Source organism: Lissotriton helveticus, chromosome 1_1 (assembly GCF_964261635.1).
Source record: "Lissotriton helveticus chromosome 1_1, aLisHel1.1, whole genome shotgun sequence".
Lineage (NCBI taxonomy): Eukaryota > Metazoa > Chordata > Amphibia > Caudata > Salamandridae > Lissotriton > Lissotriton helveticus.
Genome location: NC_136057.1, coordinates 1,209,871,645 through 1,209,887,171, shown reverse-complemented (window position 1 = coordinate 1,209,887,171; position 15,527 = coordinate 1,209,871,645).

Genomic DNA, 15,527 nt, shown 5'->3' with positions numbered 1-15,527 from the left:
GGTTAGGAAATATTAAAAATTCACACTTCCAATTATTATGCTTAATTTAAATCACATCAGAGGCAATATAATGATCACATCTCATAATTAATGTTTTCATTTTTTAAATTCAATTACCCTCTCAATATCTAGCAGTTAATTATGCATGCCTAAATACATCCAACTGCATACCTTGTCTCTTCATTCATTGTAATTAATTTTAGGCAAATCATTCTTGGCAATTACTTTTTGGCAATTATATTTAGCTTTTTATTATACCCTGAATGGGCACATCCCCAAACGATCCTGTACGTACACTGTTAAATCCAGGAATGGGACTGAGGTGTTGCTAATCTGACTGGTGAACTGTAAATTTAAGCTATTTTAATTTAACCTGGCAATATTTTCCTCAGCTAAAGCCTCTTTAATTGTAAAGTCAGATTTATCATTACAATTTTAAAAATGCTACTGAGCCCTGTGTGCCTGCTGCCTGTCTTCAAAACATGTCTGGGGTGGGTGTCAGCTGGGCATTGTACATTCCCTCTAGACAACCACACACAAAGGGAGCTTAGGTGTGACTGATGGGCAAACCACATCCTGATGGGCCATCCTCAGCAGGATGGAAGGGAGTAGCTGGGCACAGTCTTACACTTACACCTGAATGGAATGTGTCCTGTCCCCACACAGAGGACTGCTTAACCCCCTGTAGTGAGTCTTGAGCCGGGGCAGGAAGGGAGGACCTCTCTGTGCTTCAAAGCCCCTCTTTGAATTCTCCCCACTTCAAAGGCACACCCGGGTATAAGTACTAGACCTCTGACATCACCAACTCAGTAGACTTCTGGATATTTTGCCAGGAAGAAGGACTACTGTGATGCTGAATGATTGCCATGTTGCTCGAATGCTGCTCTGGTAGAACTGCTTTTCTGCTATGCTGACCTGCCTGCTGTACTCCTTGCCTGTGTAGGAAGGATTGGACCCACATGAAGTGAACCCTGAACCAGAGTGACTCCAAGGACTTCCTGGCATTTCTCCAATTGAAGCCTCAGAGATATAAAAGACTTTCAACTCACCTGCTACAGCACCAGGTCTCTGCCATATGAGAGTCTTGCCCTGCCAAGGGGTTCCAATCCAGTCCTGGAACGTTGGAAGTGGGTATAAACAGCTACTCTAGCTACAATGCATACAGCAAGGCAGTTTCACCAATCGGAACTGGAGACTGTCCATCAATGCATTGCTGTGAAGATCAATGCCATTGCATTGCCGATGGGGCAGCTCATTGCATCCATTCCTGCTGTATTTGACCCAATCTAGCACTACCAGATAGGCTTGGTTGCCGCTTTACACTTTCAAGCCACTACATTTCAAGATATTCTTTAAAAATTCAGAACTCCAGTTCTACTTAATGTTGTTTTGTAATTTTGATCGTGTTTTGTACATTAAATTAATCTCTATTTTCCTAACCTGGTGTGGTATTTTTGTTTAGTATTTTCGCTGTTTTAATGTTTGAAGTGTTGCACATATACTTTTCACATTGCCTCTTAAATTAAGCCTGACTGCTCTGAGCCAAGCTACCAGAGAGTGAGCACAGGCTAGTTTAGGGTTTGTATCTGACTTACCCTGACTAGATGGAGCCAGCCGAAAATTACAGTTTATTGATGTTCAATTATTTAGAATCATCACATCTAAGAAAAAAAGGGATGGAGAAATTAAAACAGAATAGAAACTTGCAATAGCATAGTGCAATAAAAGAAGGCACTATGATGCATAATAAAAACACACAATGGGACAATGCAATAAAAGATGGATATTACCATACAATCAAAGAAAGTCCATACAATTAAAGTGCGGCTCACTGAGTGCAATCTATTAAAATCCAAAATTGCATTGCACTTTCAATGATACAGGTTGATTTGTGCCTAATGCGAGTTTGTAATTCATGGGGCAATGAGTTGTAAAGTGTTTGTGATTTAAAAAACATAATTTCGGCCTCAAACTGACCTGTAAATGATGGCATAACAATGAGCTGCTTCAAAAACGAACACTGCTTTGTAGACCTTATTAGAGGGGAGCGGTTCTATAGGATATGTGCCTCAAGCATACTTATAAAAGTGTTTCCAAAAATAAGACACAGTTTTACCTCACACAAATTTGTAGCTGATGTGTTCCCAGACTTCAATAGCCAGCTTGGTTTTTTGATTTCCTGTTACTGATTGCATAAATCTTATAAAACACCGAGATTGCTGACATGAGTCTCCATTTAGGCAGTTAAAAACAGCAACCTCGCATATCCTTATTTTAGGATTCAAAATATTGGTCAAAGCCAATAGCACCTCAAGGCTTTCAGAACTTTGATTATGCAGATTTTGTGTGTTACAGATTTTATTGTTTTACCACACCATCTGCATCGTGCTCTGAATTCCCCCTCATTTCGCCCATACCAATAGCCTCTTAGGGGGATTAGACAGCAGCGCATTCTCCTTAGAGCATACTTTGGGCCTCATGTAGGTAAATGGTATTTACCGATTCGTAAAGACCTAATTTTACCGATTCTGTATTTACAAATCGGTAAATGCTATATAGGTAAATATTTGGTAAAAATTACCGAATCGTTAAGTTTCGGTAATTACCGAATCGGTATTTACCGATTTGGTAATTGCCGTTGATTCCCATGGGCCTTGAGGTCCATAGGAATCGATGGCAATTACCGAATCGGTAAATACCGATTCGGTAAAATTACCGAATAGTCAAGGGTGGCAGGGTGGCACTTTGACACCCTGTTGCACCCCTGATCAGTGCTTGTGTGCCACATGGCACAGGTGTACATGCACAGATTTGCATATACACAGGTATTCGTTATTTACCACCAACTAATAGTTGGTGGTAAATAACGAATCCTTAAGGCCCTGTGGCACTGTTTACAGTGCTACCTACATCTCAGATTACAGATTCGGTAAATTTACCGATTCTGTAATTTACCGAATCGGTACATTTACCAAATTGGTAATTTCTAAGGCCCCTACATCTCAAACTCCAAATACCGGTCGGTAACGGCCGAAATCGTCCGTTACCGACCGGTATTTGGCCACCTACATATGGCCCTTTGCCTGGTAAGGGAGTGGCGAGCGGCGAGCGCAGTTAATCAGGTAAGGTATCAAGGGAATAGAGTTTCCCAGCCCAGCTGCCATGACGTTTAGATTTTAATTCCCTTAAGTTCTGTTCCCACAAGATTATGTTTGCTTGCTTTGCTAGCCATTTTGCTATGGTTCTTGATGGTAAGCTGTTTTTTAGTAGATCTTCTGCACTTACAACCTTAATTTAGGTTTCCAAAAGCAGACCAGGGGACTGCAATTTGTCCCACAAAGAGATGTTTCTGTGTGCCTGTTGGGGCAGTTTGCAATGTTTGGCAGTAAGTTATAAATGTTGCCCTTAGATATAGATACTGCTTTGCCAATTTAAATTGTAGCGGTATTTGTGATTAGCTAGTGCAATCTAAAAGGGCAAAGATATGTCAATAGCAGATACATTGCTGTTTGTCTAACCACTGATGGAGGTTATCTTTAACCGCATCGATGCTGCGGCTTTACTCGCTGTACGTGGCAATTTTAAAATTACCGCGTTACATGACGAGCTCAGCTCATCATGAGCGCACGGCAGGTTACGCTCATGACGAGCTGAGCTCGTCATCAGCCTAGAAGGGGTTAAACACCACAGCACCATATGCCAATGCGTGCATCACTTTAGTCGCCACCACCGTTAGAATGGCCTCTGTATTTTGAGTTGGCCCATCTTGCATGTCAGATGTTTTAAAGGCGTTTCCAAGGAGTCCAGCTGGGCATTCTTACCCCCTCTTCCAACCAGGGCAGCATCAATGTACTTGAAACTTGTTCCTTCCAGTCTTGTTCCTCCAAACAACCAGGTGCCCTTTTTAATTAGGCATCTGCCAACGATTATTGTTTTTGTCTATTTCAGGCTGATGTTGATTTAGGTTGCTGTCTAATACTGTTCAAGTGCATTCAATAATCTCTGAAGGCCAATTTGAGTATTATCATGTATCACCATGCCACCTGCCTATTGCAAAATTTGTATTTTCTGCTTTGCCAGATGGGGGAGGCAGATCTTTGGGACTACCGGATAGCTTTCCAAATCTGCCATATAACATTTAAAAAGCAAGGGGGCTAGAATACAGCCCTATTTCAGTCATTTGTTAGTGGAAATTGTTTCTGACGTTGCCCGGTTTGCTGAATAATTTGACTTTGATCCATGTATTACTGTACAGGGATACTATTGCCATTAAGAGATATGATGGTTTCTACCACTTCTTTAACATTCCCCATAATCGGCCTCTGGTAATTTTATCAAAAGCGTTTGTTAAGTCAATAATGCTTCATTTAACGGGAGGGCCTTAATGTTCTTTGCTTCATCGATCAGGTGAGAAAGGGTCATGAGATTGCCCTCTATGTTGCTGTGTTTTTGAAAACCAGTTTGAAACCATGGAATACATTTTCTCGATTTGGCCAACATTTTAAGCTCTTCATACAGTAGTTTAGCATAGAACTTGCCTTTAACATCCAGAAGTGCTATCATTCGATACTTTTCAAGTGAGGTTCTATTTCCCTTTTTCTATATAGGTACTAAAGTTGAGCCCCTCCAGCTTTCCGGAACATTTGCCATACAATGGCATACTGAGAAAAGCTGGGTTAAGATGGATGTCCAGATGCTCAGGTTAGCTTTTAATAGTGCTGTCGGGAGGCCATTGTGCCCTGGTCCCTCAGCAGATCTCACATTCCTTAGGCCTATTTCAACCTTTCTAGTGGGCGGTCAATTGTTGGTGCTGGTCGATGTTCTTGCAAAAGACCTTTCCCTCTCCCCAGAGGGAGCTTCCTGAGGGCCAGTTAAGAGCACTTGTCGATGCTTAGATTGCTGCCCTGCAGAGGTCTCACGGGTTGGGTGAGTGGGCTGTTATCTTCTATGGGCAATGCCCTGTGTTTGGTATACCGCAGGAGGAGTCATCTTTTAGGCAAGCTGAGGTGGAGCAGTAGAGCTGCCTTATATGATTAGCCCATTGTTTAGCCAGACTTTTTGGCTTCAAGTGTTGGTGAGCTTGTTCCCTAACCCCCAGAATTTCTTAGAATCTTTTAGCTTAAGTGCAGCATGCAGTTTAGCCCATGTTAAATTGTTAAATGCCCGATTGTTCACCCATAGCTTCCTTCTGTATGCTTAAACTAATTTTCTTAGTGCACGGACAGAATATCGAATTTAAAATGGCGACATACACAAATATTGAGTTTTAAATATTATGATACATAAATAATGACAGGAAGAATATGGTGGTTAAGGATATCGACTTGTAGGTAAGAAATATTGTTTTGGGAAATATCGAAGTTGGTAATATCGTTTGCAAAAATATAGATGTTAAAAAATATTGATGTTTTAATTAGTGTTATGTAATTTAGTATGTATTTTAAAAGAATGTGATCTATTTTTTTGTATAGGAATTTGTTTTGTTTTTTAATATATGTATTACATTTTTAGTAAGGGTTCAAAATCTGATATCATTCAAACGCGAACTGAAGAACCACATGATGAGCAAATACCTTTCATAGAGTAGCGTACAGATTATTGATGAGAACAGCTTCGCCAAAGAGAGAAGGCCTCAACCTAAACTTCCTGAAGATCAATTATCTGCCAACTGACTGATTTCATGTTTAAACATTGACCACACACATTACTACTACCTCAAACCTATGTGATCCGATATCGATAATCCCTCAGATAATATTATATACGCTCTACCTCATTATGTTTTATTGCCTAGGATCCTGGTTACTTGGCAACACTCCTTACTCCTTAATGCCATTTACACATGGTTTTTGCACTTAGACTATATAACCATACCTCACCTACCTCCTACTACTAACTGGATGGACGAAAGAACTCTTACTTATAATCTCCCTTACAGCTTATCCTATCGTTCTATATGTCATATATATTTGGTGTTACAATTGCCTCCATAATGTCTGTAATCTATCCCTTACAACTTATCTCAGTGTCTTATACGTCATATTTATCTGTTGTTACAATTGCCTTCATAATGTCTGTTTTTATATTACATGTGAAGCGCTCTGATACCCACGGGTCTTGTTCGCGCTATACAAAACTCTATAAATAAATAAATAAAATAAATAAATAAATAGTAGTTATTAATTTTATTTTAATTACATTTTGCATTTTTAAGTTCTCTAGCAGCTGGGAAGTAATTTAATTATAATACATTAATTATTATTTTTTATGTATTATTATTTATTTAATTTAGAATTCATAGTGTTAATTGTGGGAATTCATTTATTATTAGTTATTAATTAATTGGTTGTTAATTATCAATTAATAATTGGCAATTATGTTAATTGTGTGATTTTGAAGAACTGGGTTGTGTGTTTATAGGGGAATAGAGTGAGAAGTAATTTAATTATAATAAATGATTTAATATTTTCAATGTATTAATATTTATGTAATATATCCTTTATAGTGTTAATTGTGGGAGTTGTGTTAATATTAAATATATATTTATTGGTTGTTAATTATCATTAATTAATTAATTTGTGATTAATTATGTAAATTATGTATTTTTTTTAGGAGTGGGTGGTGGGGTTTATAGGAGTATAGGGTGGGAAGTAATTTATTTATAAGTAATTAATAATTGTTAACGAATGTTAATTAATTAATTACATTTCAAATATGGCAATTAATTTTTGATGTAAGTTGTGAGGTTTATAGTGGTAAATGGTGGGAAGTAAATTCTTATAAAACTAATTAGTACAATGTTGTTAATTGATATAAATATATTAATGTAAAATTAGTTATGTAAATTGTGTAATGATTTTTAGGTGTGTGTTGTGGTGTATATTGGGGTGGAGGGTAGAGAGTAATTTATGTTTAAATAATTAATAATTACTTAATTAGTATTATAAATGTATCAATTGGTAAATATTTATGGGAAGTGTTTATTGTTTTTTTGTGTGTGTGTTTTGTTTATATAGGGGTAACATTTGGGGATTAAATTATTATTATTATTTTAATTGTTTAATTAATAATATTTGTTTAATACATAATTGACTATGTTAATTATGGAGATACTTTAAAAAAAATTTAAATGTAGGTTTTTCATTGTGTGGTCTTATCGGGTAGGACATTAAAAATATTACAATTATGTAATAAATAATGTTTTTGTTTAAAAAATATCTATTAAAAATAATTTTTTGTTGTTAAATTATTTTTGGATTTTTTTAAATAAGCTTTCTAGGTATTTGTTAGATCTTTTTAACATTCTAATTTGTTTCTATCTTTTGTAATATGTATAACCTTCATCTATTTTTTATTTTTCGTTTTTTAAAATAGTTTGTGTTATTAATTTTTACCCCTCCGCTATTCAACACTTTCCCTACTGTTGCACTCACTGGAGTGGGAATAGTAATTTTTACCTCTCCTCTATCCAACACTTTCCCTACTCTTGCACTCACTAGAGTGGGAATAGTAATTTTTACCTCTCCGCTATCCAACACTTTCCTTACTGTTGCACCCACTGGAGTTTGAATACTAATTTTTACCCATCTGTTATCCAACACTTTCCCTACTCTTGCACCCACTGGAGTGGGAATAGTAATTGTTACCTCTTCGCTATCCAACACTTTGCCTACTGTTGCACCCACTGGAGTGGAAATAGTAATTTTTACCCCTACGCTAACCAACATTTTCCCTACTGTTGTACTTCCTGGAGTGGGAATATTAAGTTTTACTCCTCTGCTATCCAACACTTTCCCTACTGTTGCACTCACCGGAGTGGGTATAGTAATTTCTACCCATCCGCTAATAAACACTTTCCCTACTGTTGCACCCACTGGTGTGGGAATAGTAATTGTTACCTCTGCGCCATTCAACATTTTCCCTACTGTTGCACTTACTGGAGTGGGAATATTACGTTGTAACCCTCTGCTATCTAACACTTTCCCTACTCTTGCACTGACTCGAGTGGGAATAGTAATTGTAACCCCTCCACTATCCAACATTTTCTTTACTATTGTACTTACTGGATTGGGAATATTAAGTTTTACCCCTCCGCTATCCAACACTTTGCCTACTGTTGCACTCACTGAAGTGGGAATATTAAGTTTTACCCCTCCGCTATCCAACACTTGTCCTACCGTAATTTTTTCCTCTCCCCTATCCAACACTGTCCCTACTGTTCCACTCACTGAAGTGGGAATAGTAATTTTTACCTCTTCGCTATCCAACATTTTCCCTACTGTTGCACTCACTGGTGTGGGAATAGTAATGTTTACCCCTCCGCTATCCAACACTATCCCTACTGTTGCACTCACTGGAGTGGGAATAGTAATTTTTACCTCCCCGCTATCCAATACTTTCCCTACTGTTGCACTCACTAGAGTGGGAATAGTAATTTTTATCTCTTCGCTATGCAACACTTTGCCTACTGTTGCACCCACTAGAGTAGGATAAGTAATTTTTACGCCTCCACTATCCAACATTTTCTCTACTGTTGCACTCACTGAAGTGGGAATAGTATTTATTACCCCTATGCAAACCAACATTTTCACTAGTGTTGCACTCACTGGTGTGGGAATATTAGGTTTTACTCCTCTGCTATCCAATACTTTCCCTACTGTTGCACTCACTGGAGTGGGAATAGTAATTTGTACCTCTTCGCTATCCAACACTTTGCCTTCTGTTGCACCTGCTGGAGTGGGACTAGTAAATTTCACCCCTCCACTATTCAACATTTTCCCTACTGTTGCACTCACTGGAGTGGGAATATTACGTTTTACTCCTCTGCTATCCAACACTTTCCCTACTGTTGCACTCACTGGAATGGGAAAAGTAATTTTTACCCCTCCGCTATCCAACACTGTCCCTACTTTTGCACTCACTGGAGTGGGAATAGTAATTTTGACCTCCCCGCTATCCAACACTTTCCCTACTGTTGTACCCACTGGAGTATGAATAGTAATTTGTACCCATCCGCTATCCAACACTTTCTCTACTGTTGCACCCACTGGAGTAGGAATAGTGATTTTTACGCCTCCGCTATACAACATTTTCCCTACTGTCACTCACTGGAGTGGGAATATTAAGTTTTACCCCTCCGCTGTCCAACACTATCCCTACTGTTGCACTCACTGGAGTGGTAATAGTAATTTTTACCTCCCCGCTATCCAACACTTTCCCTACTGTTGCATCCACTGGAGTGGGAGTAGTGATTTTTACCCATCCGCTATCCAACACTTTCCCTACTGTTGCACTCACTGGAGTGTGAATAGTATTTTTTACCCCTATCCAAACCAACATTTTCCCTAGTGTTGTACTCACTGGAGTGGGAATATTAAGTTTTACTCCTCTGCTATCCAACACGTTCCTTACTGTTCCACTCACTGGAGTGGGAATAGTAATTTGTACCTCTTTGCTATCCAACACTTTGCCTTCTGTTGCACCCACTGCAGTGGGAATAGTAATTTTTACCCCTCCGCTATCCGCCATTTTCCCTACTGTTGCACTCTCTGGTGTGGGAATAGTAATTTTTACCCCTCCGCTATCCAACACTGCCCCTACTGTTGCACTCACTGGAGTGGGAATAGTAATTTTTACCTCCCTACTATCCAACACTTTCCCTACTGTTGCACCCACTGGAGAGGGAATAGAAATTTTTACCCATCAGCTAGCCAACACGTTCCCTACTGTTGCACCTACTGGAGTGGGAATAGTAATTTTTACCTCTTGGCTATCCAACACTTTCCCTACTGTTGCACTCAGTGGAGTAGGAATAGTAATTTTTACCCCTCCTCTATCCAATACTTTGCCTTCTGTTGCACCCACTGGAGTGGGAATAGTAATTTTTACCCCTCCGCTATCCAACATTTTCCCTAGTGTTGCACTCACTGGTGTGGGAACAGTAATATTTACCCCTTCGCTATCCAACACTGTCCCTACTGTTGCACTTGCTGGAGTGGGAATAGTAATTTTTACCTCCCTGCTATCCAACACTTTCCCTACTGTCGCACCCACTGGAGTGGGAATAGTAATTTTTACCCATCCGCTATCCTACACTTTCCCTACTGTTGCACCTACTGGAGTGGGAATAGTAATGTTTACCTCTTCGCTATCCAACACTTCCCTACTGTTGCACTCAGTGGGGTGGGAATAGAAATGTTTACCCCTCCTCTATCCAACACTTTTCCTTCTGTTGCACACACTGGAGTGGGAATAGTACTTTTTACCCCTCCGCTATCCAACACTCTCCCTACTGTTGCACTTACTGGAGTGGGAATAGTAAGTTTTACCTCCATGCTATCCAATACTTTCCCTATTGTTGCACCCACTGGAGTGGGAATAGTAATTTTTACCCATCCGCTATCCTTCACTTTCCCTACTGTTGCACCTACTGGAGTGGGAATAGTAATTCTTACCTCTTCGCTATCCAACACTTTCCCTACTTTTGCACTCAGTGGAGTGAGAATAGAAATGTTTACCCCTCCGCTATCCAACACTGTTCCTACTGTTGCACTCACTGGAGTGGGAATAGTAATTTTTACCTCCCCACTATCCAACACTTTCCCTACTGTTGTACCCAATGGAGTGGGGATAGTAATTTTTACCCATCTGCTATCCAACACTTTCCCTACTCTTGCACCCACTGGAGTGGGAATAGTAATTTTTACCTCTTCACTATCCAACATTTTTCCTACTGTTGCACTCACTGGAGTGGGAGTATTAAGTGTTACTCCTCTGCTATCCAACACTTTCCCTACTGTTGCACTGACTGTAGTGGGAATAGTAATTGTTACCCCTCCGCTATCCAACATTTTCTTCACTGTTGTACTTACTGGAGTGAGAATAGTAAGGTTTACCCCTCTGCTATCTAACACTTTCCCTACTGTTGCACTCGCTGGAGTGGGAATAGTAATTTTGAGCTCTCCACTATCCAACACTTTCCCTACTGTTGCACTCAATGGAGTGCAACATTTTATTTTAAATGCTATTAAATATTTTAATGTTTTAATTTATAATATAATGTTTTTTATTAGATTTTATGTTATAAGTATATGTAAATAAATATATATTTATTCATAAATGTTCATATATTGATAAAATTATCAAATACATTAAAATTAATTGTGTATTAATTGTTTTAAAGGAAAAGATATCTATATATATTACATTTTATATATGTATTTTTAAATATTACATTGATTTTATTGTATTTGTTAAAATATATATTAAATCTAAAAAGGGTATTTAATTATTTAATATATTTAACATACATTTTTATTTGAATAAAAACATTTATATTTTGTACATCTATATTTTTTACATCAGTATTTTTTTTTGATATTTTTTTACTTACAATTTTAAAATAGGATTCTGGTATATACAGTGAACCAATTATCTCATTCTTTCTTGGGTTCCTTTAACAGCTTGGTTTTTGTACTTTAGGTCAGAATGTTCTTTATTTAGCTTCTTTCTTAAGTGTTTTTTTCTGGCTATTAGCTTGCCCTCCAATCTTTTGTTCAGATCTTCTTTTGGGGCCTTCTGCTAGGTAGTCTTGGAGTGATGTACTCAGAGAGGGCAAAACTGTTTTTAGTTCCTCTTTCCTCTTACCTTCGTGAAAGCTGCGCTTTGTATATCTATTTTAGGGCTTTCCATTTGCCAGTTTATTCTATTGATTGGCACAGTCTTTGTTAACTGGTGGGTTACTAATTGGAGCACAAGTTCTAATGTTCTCATGCCGGAACCATTCCGTCATGAGCATATGCTCAGGGAATCCCTCTACTGCAGACAGCAGAGGGATTTCCCTTATTTTGCATGGGGAGGTGGGGCTTTCTGCCCCCCCGGGGGGGCAGAAAGCCCACTAGAAACCAGGGATTCTCTTTTTTTAATTGACGTTGGGGTGGGGGCTGCCCAAAAAGGGCATGGCAATGCCCCCACCCTACCAGAGAAATGGCAGTCTTTCAGCCCCCCAGGGGGCATACGGGGGCAGTAGTCCCCAATCTGTCCCCAGGAGAGCAGAAAGCCCACTAGAAACCGGGGATTTTTTTTTATTGACGTTGGGGTGGGGGCTGCCCATAAAGGTCATGGCAATGCCCCCAACCCCCCAGAGAAATGTCACTCTGTCTGTCCCCCCAGGGCCCAGATGGGGGCAGTAGTCCCCAATCTGCCCCCCGGGGGGGCAGTAAGCCCACTAGAAACTAGGGCCTTTTTTTTATTGACAATGGGGTGGGAGTGACAAAAAAGGGCATGGCAATGCCCACACCCTCCAAGATAAATGTCAGTCTTTCTGCCTCCCTAGGGGGCAGACGGGGTAGAGGCCCCCAATCTGCCCCCTGGAAGGCAGAAAGCCCACTAGAAACCAGGGAGTTGTTTTATTGATGTTGGGGCGGGGGCTGCACCAAAATGGGCATGACAATGACCCAACCCCCAGTAAAATTCCAGTCTTTCTGACCCCCCCAGGGGTAATAGCCCCCAATCTACCCCGGGGCAGAAAGCACATTAGAAATCAGGTTTTTTTATTGATGTAGGTGTGGGGGCTGTCCAAGATGGGCAGGCAAATGCCCCAAACCCCCAGGGGCAGATGGGGGGTATAGCCCCTGATATGCCCCCGGGGAGCAGGAAGCCCACTAGGCAACAGGGATTTTTTTATAATGTAAATCCCCAGAACAATTACCACAGTCTTTCTGAACCTTCCCAGAGGCATATTGGGGTAATAGCCCCTTATTTGCCCCCCGGGGGGCAGAAAGACCTCTAGGCCTCAGCATTCATTTATTTTATTCAGGGTTGCAAATGCCCACACTTCCCCAAAAAATGCCACAGATATGCCCCCACCCACCAAAAACATAGATATGGTCTTCATGCCCCCCTTGGGGGCATATCGGGGCAACCCCCTCCCCCGATTTCCCCCAGGGTGGCAGAAAGCCCACTAGGCACAGACTGTTGCCTAACTGTGGATATTGGGCCCTAGCGCAGCCGGCACACAGGGAAACCTAGCAAACCTGTACATTGTTTTAAACTAGACACATAGGGGAATCCAGGATGGGTGACTTGTGTCTTCTGAGAAAAGTGGTACTTCACTTATGTGGGTAGGCCTAGTGCCCGTGACAGGAAACGGCCCTAAACACAACGTGGACACACCACATTTTACAGGAAAAACGGACACTATCTTGTGTCTAGCTGTAGATTTTGAACCCTAGCTCTGCCGGCACCTAGGGAAACCTATCAAACCTATACAGTTTTTGCAAACTATACACTCAGGGGAATTAAAGGATGGGGTGACTTGTCTGGCTGTCACCAGGTTCTGTTACCCAGAATCCCTTGCAAATCTCACACTTTCTGTGGTGGAAAGTTCTGGAATCTGCGTGGATCCACAACATTCAACCATCCCACATTTCCCAAACTCTTCCGAGAAAAATGGTACCTCACTTCACTTGTGTGGGTAAGCTTAGTTCCTGCGACAGGAAACGGGCCTAACACATTTTCACAGTGAAAACGGACCCTTGTGTTGCAAAGTGCCTAGCTCTAGATTTTGAACACTAGCTCTGCTGGCACCCAGGGAAACCTAGCAAACCTATACATTTTTAAAAACTAGACATGCAGGGGATTCCAGGATGGGGTGACTTGTCTAACTTTCACCAGGTTCTCTTACCCAGAATCCCTTGCAAACCTCAAACTTTGTCAAGAAAACATATTTGCGTCACATTCCTGTGGTGGAAAGTTTTGGAATCTGTGTGGATCCACAAAATTCCACCCAGTCTGCAGTCCCCAAAGTCTTCTGAGAAAACTGTGGTACCTCACTTGTGTGGGTGGGTCAAGTACCGCAACAGGCAAGGGCCCAAAACCTATTGAAGCGACGTTAAAATTACAGATCACAAAACAACCTGGTTTTGCAAGCGGGGTCCCATGAGTTTTTGGCCCCGGGCTCAGCGGCCATCTAGGGAAACCTACCAAACCCACACATTTCTGAAAACTAAACACCCTGGGAAGTCTAGCAAGGTATGGCTTGCAAGGGTCCCCCAACATTTCCCTACCGAGAATCCCCTGCAAACCTCAAACCTAGCTGAAAAAAATCACTTTTTTCTCAAATTTCTGTGTGGGAAAGTTCCGGAATCTGTGTGGATCCACAAATATCGTTCTACACAGCATTCCCCCAGGTCTCCTAATAAAAATAGTACTTCACTTGAGTGGGTGGGTCAAGTACCCACGACAGGCAAGGGCCAAAACCTATTGAAGCGACATCAAAATTTGCTATCACAAAACAACCTGGTTTTGCAAGGGAGGTCCCATGAGTTTTTGGCCCCGGGCTCGGCGGCCAAATAGGGTAACCTACCAGACCCACAAATTTCTGAAAACTAGACATCTGGGGAAGTCCAGCAAGGTATGGCTTGCGTGTGTCCCCCAACATTTCCCCACCCAGAATCCCCTGCAAACTCACATTTTGTTGAAAAAAATCTGTTTTTCTCACATTTCTGTGTGGGAAAGTTGTAGGCTCACCGGGCTGACACACATTTCCTACCACCCAGCATTTCCCCAGGTCTCATGATAAAAATGATACCTCACTTGTGTGGGTAGGCATAGTGACTGCAACAGTAAATGGCCCAAATCGTACTGTGGAGACTTCAAAATTACTTATAACCAAACTACCTGGTTTTGCGGGATGGACCTGGGGTTTTGGCCCCGGGCTTGCCGCCATCTGTGGAAACCTACCAAACCCAGACATTTCTGAAAACAAGACACCCTGGGAAGTCCAATGATGTATGGCTTGCATGGATCCCCCAATGTTTCCCTACCCAGAATCCCCTGCAAACCTCAAATTTAGCTTAAAAAACCCACATTTTCCACATATTTTTGTGTGGAATCACCGAGGCAGCACAAATGTCCTACCCTACTTCGTTCTCCGTAGTTTCCTGAGTAAAATTATACCTCACTTGTGTGGGTGTCCAATGCAGAATTAACTGAAAACTTATTTTTAAAAAAAATTAGCGCTTAGTATTCCAGGGCAATACCCTTATTCCCTATGTTTTGGGCTCTTCCCAGTCACAGGCCCTTGCCCCCCCCCCACACAAGTGAGTTATCATTTTACTCAGGAGACTGAGGGAAATGATGTGGGGTAAGACATTTGTGCCGGCACAGTGATTGCACCCAAAAATATGTGGAAAATGTGTTTTTAAACTAAAGTTGAGGTTTGCAGGGCATTCTAGGTAGGAAAACGTTGGGTGTCCTTGAATTTGGGATTTGTTTAGCACTATAGTTGGAACATCCACACTCTTGAATAGCCAAAGTGTGTGGCTGTTTGGTTTTCCCCACTGGTCCCTTGGGTTATCTCACTTTACCAGGATTTGCCTTTTGGAGCGCTCCCCATGATAACTGATTATTTCAATTTTAATTCTCATTTTCATTTAAGGCATTGTTGGAGATGATGGTGGTGTTTGTTGCAGTAGTGTAATTTCATTTAGCTGCATCTATCTTTGTAGTAATTGCTTTGTTGGACC